We start from the raw sequence: 8,552 nt of genomic DNA on the forward strand, positions 1-8,552 counted from the left end.
CTGTGTAGTTCTCAGTTTTACTGTGCGAGTAAAACCCAGAGTGGGTTTTACTCATTATATTAAAGCAGATTTTAATGACAAAAGCGTGTTAGTGATGCACATTGAATCACTAACAACGCAATGGGGCAGTTTAGATAGTAGATAGGACATGATGGGTTCCCTTTAAGGCTGCAATAATAGTGGCCTATGTCTAATATAATGCCTCTCGGCATCGTGCTGCCGGACATAATGTAGTGTAGTAGAAAATTATTGTAGTTTCTTATATGAGAGATCAAAAGCATTCAAGTTTCCAAGTGGAACTAAAATCAGAATTTGAAAAAATGCCCTTTTCTCCCTATCTGCCTTTTTATTATGTAAGTAGATTAAATAATTGGTATCACTACATTTGTAAAAACTCCAGCTATAAAAATGTCACATTGGTTAATCTATAAGTAATGATGAGCACACCCGAAGTATAAAGTGCACTAGGTGCTGAACTGCGAACACGGACTTCCCCTGGAAGTCAATTTTACAGTTTGGGAGTCCAGAGAGAGAGAAAGTGAGAGATTTTCCAGCTACAAAGTTTGGGTCACCATTGATTTCTAAAGAGTTCAGGTTCAAGTTCAAGTACAGTTCTGGTACCCGAACCGAACTTTGGACTAAAGTTCGGTCGAAACCCGAACTTCCGCCGGTCCGCACATCCCTATCTATAAAGGTGAACACCATTAAAAAAAAAAAGAACAAACACAAAAATAATGTCAGAATAGCTTTTTTTATTCATCTAGCTCCCAAAACGTGGAACAAAAAGTGCTAAAAAATCATACATATCTCAAGACAGTGTCAATAAACATGTCAACTTTTCATCCCACAAACATAAGCCATGATATAGAAAATAAGAAAAAGTTATGGCAATACAGAAACAAATAATTTTTTAAGAAGGAAATGGGAAAAAAAAACAATATTTAATATTGCCAAAATCTACTGACCTATAAAATAATGTTAACATGTCTCTTATTCTGTTCTCCAAGAACACTGTAAAAAAAAATACAGAATTTGCTGTTCTCCACATGCCCCCACCCCCCAAAAAAATAAGTTATATATATATCCCAAGATGGTACCGTCAAAAATACAAGCTGTCTACAAAAAAAAACTATCATATGCCTATGTCAAGTAAAGAACTAAAACAGCTTTGGGTATTGGAATGTTTTATATTTGCATTTGCGCAACTGTCCAAACTAATAAAATATAAAAAAAATGTTTATCCCATAAAGTGAATGCTGAAACAAAAAAAATAGAAATTAAAGAATTGTTTTTTGTTTGTTATGTCACCTCCTAAAAAAAGGAATAAGAAGAGATCAGTAAGTTATATGAACCCCAAAATGGTATCAGTAATTAAAAGACAGTTCATTTGCGAAACAAGCCAATACAATGCTGTCAACCCAAAAATAAAAAGAGGTATGTCTCTCAGACAGAAAGAACTGGAGGCAAACTTATTTTGCAAGTTTTTAAAAAATCTAAATCTAAAAAAAATCATACTTACCTGTGAAACAAAGTTACCCGGTGCTTTTTATTACAAGTGAAAATCAGAGAAAAAACCCAGAATACAACAGCAACTGCTGTGATTTTGATTTTAATTCCACCAACTTGGAACTTATTTCCCATTTTTCATTACTGTATATGGAAAATGAATGTTTTCGTTCAAATTTTCAATGTGTCCCACATTAAACAAGCCCTACCACGGCCGTGTCAACGTAAAATATAAAAAATGATGGCTCCTGGAAGGCGAGAAGGAAAAATTTACTCTTGGATAACACTGTTTCTACTACTTTTTGGAACCATTTCCTTTTTATTTAGGAGCCATGAATCTTAGATAAAGATGCCTGTAGTTATATTCTCCTGGGATGTTTTGTGACTATGATTTTTTATTATGACCTTGAAGAAATTGTCAGGTTTATTCATTGTTCCAAGTTTTCTAAACATGTTGATAATGGCTCACTGAGATTCAGTTAGGTCCCAGAGCAATCATAGTTGTGTGACCCTGTTATGCAATGATATATCGCAATTCATAACATTTTCAGATAAAATGCATGTATGTACATTATGACACAAGTATTAATTTAACATAATAACACCTTAAAGTACATCAGTAGCTTGCAACATAGAATAGTGTTACTGTAGCCCCGGCCTCAAAGTTCTAAGGAGCCGTGCCATCACTTACTAGTTTTGGCTGTATCATATAGTAGTCACCCATCTTTAAAGTGGACCTGTCATCAGATCAAAAGTGGACTTTTTTTCTCTTATTTTGTTCCTGATACTCCCCTCATTTTTCATTTTATTTCTTTTTTAAAATCCATCATACAGAGATCTGGGCCTTTTTATTTTATGCAAATTTTTCTGTTTTTTACTAATGGGGCAGTGCTCACAGGGTAGTGAAGTGCAGAAGCCTAAAGACACGCCCCAGAGAATCTTTAGAGAAAGTACCTTTAGTATGATGGATATGTAAAAAAAAAAAGTGAGCAGTGGGAATAAAATTTGAGCAAAAACAGCCCCTCTTTAACTGCAGAGACACATTTGATTATGACTATAATTTCTTTTCTGCTGCTTCTAGTGCTTACCATGGCATCTAAGTGGTTAACAGGGAGGGATTTTTCTGCCATTCCACGGACCTGTTCTTGGAATTTAATCACGAGTTACCAATATGTTTTTTATAACACGTTAGGTCCTAATAAACAGCTATTAGGGTCTAATAAGATACATGTAATCTCCAAATTGACAGACATAATACACTAAGAAACAAAAAAGTAAATAAAGTTTTAAAAAAATGTATTATAACTAGTGTTGAGCGAGTATGTTCTGTTAACCCTTTCACCGAGTATGCTCGGGCGAGCACAGAGTAGTTACAGCTGCTCGGTGTTATGTTTAAATCGCTCCGTGTGCATGATTTGCAACTGTTTGACAGCTTTATTACATGTCAGGAATGCAAAAGAAACAATCATTCCTCACATGTAATAAAGCTGTCAAAAAGTTGCAAATCATGCACACGGAGCGATTTAAACATAACACCGAGCAGCTGTAACTACTCTGCGCTCGCCCGAGCATCCTCGGCGAAAGGGTTAACAGAACATACTCGCTCATCACTAATTATAACATTATTTTACATGAATGTTGAAAGCTGCAAAATAGAAATAAAATATTGAAAGCAATATCAGAATTGCGGTTTCTAATTTAGTTTTTTCTCGCCTTAAAAAAAAAGTAATAAAAAATTCATATGAACCCCGAAGTCAACTCACCCTACATTAAACAAGTTCCGACAAATCTCCATCAATGGAAAAGTAAAAAAGTTATGGCTGTCAGAATATGGTGACACAAAAAAAATATATATTTATAAAAAAGTGTTTGTGTTGTGCAAAATTGCTAAATTATATATAATTTTGGTATGTTCAAAGAAGAAATTGCTGTTTTCTCTCTCTTCCCAGAATGAGTTAATAAAAATTAAGCAACAGGTTATTTGCACCCCAAAATGGGATCCTTAAAAACAACCTCACATGTGGCAACGTCAAATGAAAAGAAGTTACTGGTTTTAAAATTAACTAATGGTAAAATGAAAAAAAAAAAAGGCACAAACTAGGCTAAGGAAATATAAGCTATAACAATAGAAACTTTTTGAAGGATCAGATTGTGCAGCAGTCTATTCAAATCTATATATACATTATAATAAAGGTCGCTGTTCACATTATACATTTGTCATTGGCTTCTGTTCACTGACTTGATGTTTAAAATGCAAATAGGAAATGTTATTGACTTGAGGAGGACAGAAAGAATATCTTAAAAATTAGTGATGCCATATTTCCACAGGCTAAATTGCCCTCATTTTACAAATAGGATGGTCTGGACAGAATGTAAAAAGGATTAGAGATTGAATAGTAGATATGGAGGTCTCAGTCATTAGACCAGCTGAATTTATTCAGCCTCAACAACATTGTTTAAGGGGAGAGAAGTGTGATCTGCTTGCCCAAAGATATAAGTGGCCCTGTAGTGAAATATGTATCTGAGGGGATTGGATACAAGCTAAGGGTTAACTCAACAACACACACAGGTCACAATCTAAGCACAAACCATCTTCCCAGTCACACTGACTCCAGTCTCCCCAGGGGGCGTCCTACCACCAGGGGGCGTCCTACCACCAGGACAATAAATCACACCTAGAGGGAGCCTCAAAGAGGAAGAGAATTGATAAGAGAGAGAAGCCATCTCAAATAGTGAACTTCAAACAAAGTTCAAGAGACCTAGTTAGAGGAGACAAGGAACATTTGTACAACATAATATATGCACGGCTAAATTAGTGAGGGTCCAATCATAGACCCAGAATTAGAATGTGTAAATGGGAGGCTGGTGTAGAAATCTGACCCCCCAGTCTGGGTCTATGACTGGATCCTCCAGGCTAAAATCTTTTGTCACAGAGATGGGGCAGCCGAGCACTGCTGTGATCATCATCCCATATTTCCGCCTTCCCCATCGGGCTGCAGAAGACCAAGTTTAGGGTTCTGTAAGTTCTCCTGTTTATTTTCATACTGTTTGCATATCTGTATGTCACTTTTTATTTCTATTTTTTTTTACATCTTTTTATTATAAGCACTGTACCTTTTCTATTAAAGCTTAAAACTTTAATAAGCCTGAATCTTGTCTGAGCCAAAGAACCCATAACCCTAGGAAGGGTGTGATTTTGTTGATTGTCCGATAGTCTTAGTTTAGGGGACCCATCGGCCCCAAATCCGGTGGGTGGTGGTAGCGTGTGTGAAGCGGGGTGCGCAGTCTGAGTAGGGGTGTGATTGATGCTCCCTTCAGCATAGGACAGAGGTCGAGTGCTGGATTGAGTGAGAGGAGAGAGATTAACCCTTGCAGGCGCAACCCCGAGTCACGTGCTGAGGAGTGGGTACGTGACAAATTGGTGGCAGCGGTGGGATAGAATTTATTTCTATTAGCGCATTAGTGCAGGGTTTAAGAAATTATTCCCTTTACTTAAGAATTGGTGTCCTTACGAGGAGCCACCAGTTCTACAAGATCCGGCCCAGTGCTTACTTAGACTTGCAAACAGTTTCCCCTTCCCCGTTTTTCTTTTCTATCTTTTATTTGGCAAAGGCTGTTCATTAATATGGCAGCCCGATACAAGAAGCAGAGTAAGGATGCTCTGATCGACCTCTGCGAGCAAAGAGGAATAGAGACCGCCGACAGATCCAAGGAGATGCTGATGCACAACTTGGCGGAGCACGACTTAGCGCAAAATGCTGAAGCAGCTGGACAAAGAGAGAGTCCACCTCCGAGAGGCCCAGAAATGCCAGTCCTTGCACTGGAAATGTCCTCTGAAGGTGCCAGCAACGCCAGTTCTGAGGAGCCTGTGGACTTTACGTTACAAATGGCCTTACAACAGCTGGGAACAAGTGATCCCGCTCTGCGCCTGCAGCTTGTTCTACAGTACCAAGAGGTTGCAGAACGCCGGGCCGAGAGAGAGGCTGCAGAACGCCGAGCCGAGAGAGAGGTGGCTGCTGCAGAATGCCAGGCTGAGAGAGAGCTCAAGCTCCGGATGGCCCAAGTAGAGCGGGGTAGCAATCTTCAGCTAACCCCCTCCCAGGACATAAATCCAAGGAGGCCACGTTGGAAAAACTTCCCTGTGATGGAGAAGGACACAGACTTGGATACTTTCCTTCAGGGGTTTGAGAAAACCTGCAAACAATATCATCTACCCCTTAAGCAATGGGCGCTGTACCTAGCCCCGGGGTTGAGAGGCAAAGCTGCGGAGGTGTTTGCTGACCTCCCATCCGACCTGGATGGGAACTATGAGGCAATCAAAGAGGCTCTGGTCAGGAAATACAACCTAACCCCAGAAGTGTATCGGCGAAAGTTCCGGAACTTACAACGTGGGTCAGCTGACAGCTATGCGGATTTTGTGAGCACATTGAGGTGCACCTTCCACCAATGGATCAGGGGACTTTCTGTTAGCAGCTTTGAGGCCTTAACGGATCTTATGGTCAAGGATCAATTTCTCCATATGTGCCCCACGGATGTACAACAATTTGTGTGTGATTGAGAGCCGCAATCTGCGAATGAGGCTGCAAAGATTGCGGACCACTATGTGGCCAACAGGATGCCGGAGGTGCGGAAGCCATCGGGATTCAGCTGGAAGGGAGGTAAGCCAAACAGGGACCCCTCCCCCTCTGCCAGCCGGTCACCAGTGCTATCCAAATCCACCTCCTATGGGGCCCTGGGGACCAGATATCCTTCAGGTGATTCACGCCAATGCTTCACGTGCAAGAAAGTGGGACATGTTAGTGCAGTCTGCCCGGATAGGGAGAAACGCCCCACTACCACCACAAAGCCGTCTGGGCACCCACCTTCTGTCCTATTTGTGGCCGGCACTGATGTGCGGACTAATGAGAACTGTCAATCTGTCACTGTTGGCGATAAAGTTACCATTGGTCTCAGAGACACTGGAGCACAAGTAACTCTGGTGCGTCCCGAAATGGTAAACCCTGCAGATATCATACCAGGAAAGACTTTGTCTATCACCGGGGTTGGAGGGGTCAGCCCTGCCGTGCCCATGGCCCATGTGTATCTGGACTGGAGGGCAGGGAAGGGAGTAAGGGAAGTGGGAGTATCAGAGGCTATTCCCACCAATGTACTGCTAGGCACCGACCTGGGAAGGATGGTGTCCCACTATATTCCTCCACTGAACGTAAATGCTACGGAGAAGGTGGAAGCCCGTGTCCCACCTGAGACCCTGTGCCAAGAGGGAAAATGTACCCATGTGCAGGACTGTACGTATGTGGCCGCTGTGACCCGGAGTCAGGCTGCGGCTCAGACTCAACCCCAGAGGCTAGAGGATGAGTCTCAGATAGAACTGCCAGAACAGGAGGGCCCTCCTCTGGCCTAGGAACCCCTCACATGCCAGATCCACCAAGGTCCCTGACCACAGACCCGGAGGACTCTGCTTCTGACCAGAGACTGGTGTTCACACTAGGCCAGGGCCTGCAGACTGACAGCCAGAGCTTTCAGGAGGCCCTGCTGGCAGATGCCAGTCTGGAGAAGCTCCGATGTCTTGCTGACCAACCCCCTACTGCTTCTGACAAAGAGAGAATCTACTGGGAGCAAGGCAGACTGTATAAAGAGACTCTCTCCATTGATAACACAGAACATTGGGACTGTGAAAAGCGGCTGGTGGTTCCTTATCTGTTTAGGGAACAATTATTGAGAATTGCTCATGAAATTCCTCTGGCCGGACACCTTGGAGTACAAAAAACTAAAGCTCACCTTGCTCATAACTTTTATTGGCTAAAGATGGGGACGGATGTAGCCAACTACTGTCGATCCTGTGTAGTGTGTCAGAGGGTCGGAAAGTCTGGGACGATACAGAAAGCCCCATTGATACCCCTGCCAGTGATTGATGAGCCGTTCCAGCGAGTGGCTGTGGATATAATAGGGCCACTTGCAATACCTAGCAGCTCGGGCAAAAAGTACATCCTCACAGTGGTGGACTATGCTACACGATATCCAGAGGCTGTGGCACTGTCCTCCATCCAAGCGGACAAGGTGGCGGATGCTTTACTGACTGTGTTTTCTTGTGTGGGTTTTCCCAGGGAGATGTTAACCGATCAGGGAACCCAATTCATGTGCAACTTGATGGAGAGTCTCTGTGAAAAAATACAGGTGCAGCATGTTGTGGCCAGCGCTTATCATCCCCAAACAAATGGACTCTGCGAACGTTTCAACGGGACATTAAAACAAATGCTGAAAATGCTGGTGGAGACTGAAGGAAGGGACTGGGAGCGTTTCCTTCCTTATCTGTTGTTTGCATACCAAGAGGTACCCCAGGCCTCGACAGGATTCTCCCCCTTCGAACTGGTTTATGGGAGGAGGGTCAGAGGACCCCTGGACTTGATTAAGGACTGTTGGGAGGGTGATCCCAACACTACAGGAGTCCCAGTGGTTGAATATGTACTGCGACTCTGGGACAGAATGCAAAAACTAAGCAACCTTGCCCATGAGAATGCAACCCAGGCCCAAATCAACCAGAAGGTCTGGTATGACCGTAATGCCAGACTGAGGGCCTATGAAGAGGGGCAAAAGGTTTGGGTGTTGGTCCCTATGTTACAGAACAAACTACAGGCCGCATGGGAGGGACCATACACTGTGCACAAGCGGCTAAATGATGTTAACTATGTGGTGACTCTAGATGAACATGCAAAGCGTCGCAAAGTATTTAATGTCAATATGTTGAAGGCTCATCATGACAGGGAGACTTGTGTCTTACCTGTCTGTAGCATGCCTGAAGAGGGGGAGGCTGATGTGTTACTAGATGTGGGGGCTGGGGCTCAGTATATGGAGTCCCTGGAGTCTGCAGAGTTTAACCCTGAGCTCTCCCACAGTCAGAGGTCTGAGCTGATGGAGGTGCTCAGTGAGGTCACAGGAGTCTTCACAGAAAAACCTAGGATGACTCACTTAGCCACTCACCATGTGGACACTGATACTAATCCCCCTGTAAGGCAGTCTGCATACCGGGTGTCCACAGAGGTGAAGGC

General features: G+C 42.9%; 1 pseudogene; it reads left to right on the forward strand.

Moving 5' to 3' along the window:
- The first annotated feature begins 5,131 nt into the window (after nucleotides 1–5,131).
- On the forward strand, nucleotides 5,132–6,907 carry LOC141258522 (uncharacterized; annotated as a pseudogene).
- Nucleotides 6,908–8,552: the final 1,645 nt, after the last annotated feature.

The sequence above is a fragment of the Phyllobates terribilis genome, unplaced genomic scaffold (assembly GCF_046119375.1).
Source record: "Phyllobates terribilis strain yellow unplaced genomic scaffold, ASM4611937v1 Scaffold_3__8_contigs__length_932513732, whole genome shotgun sequence".
NCBI lineage: Eukaryota > Metazoa > Chordata > Amphibia > Anura > Dendrobatidae > Phyllobates > Phyllobates terribilis.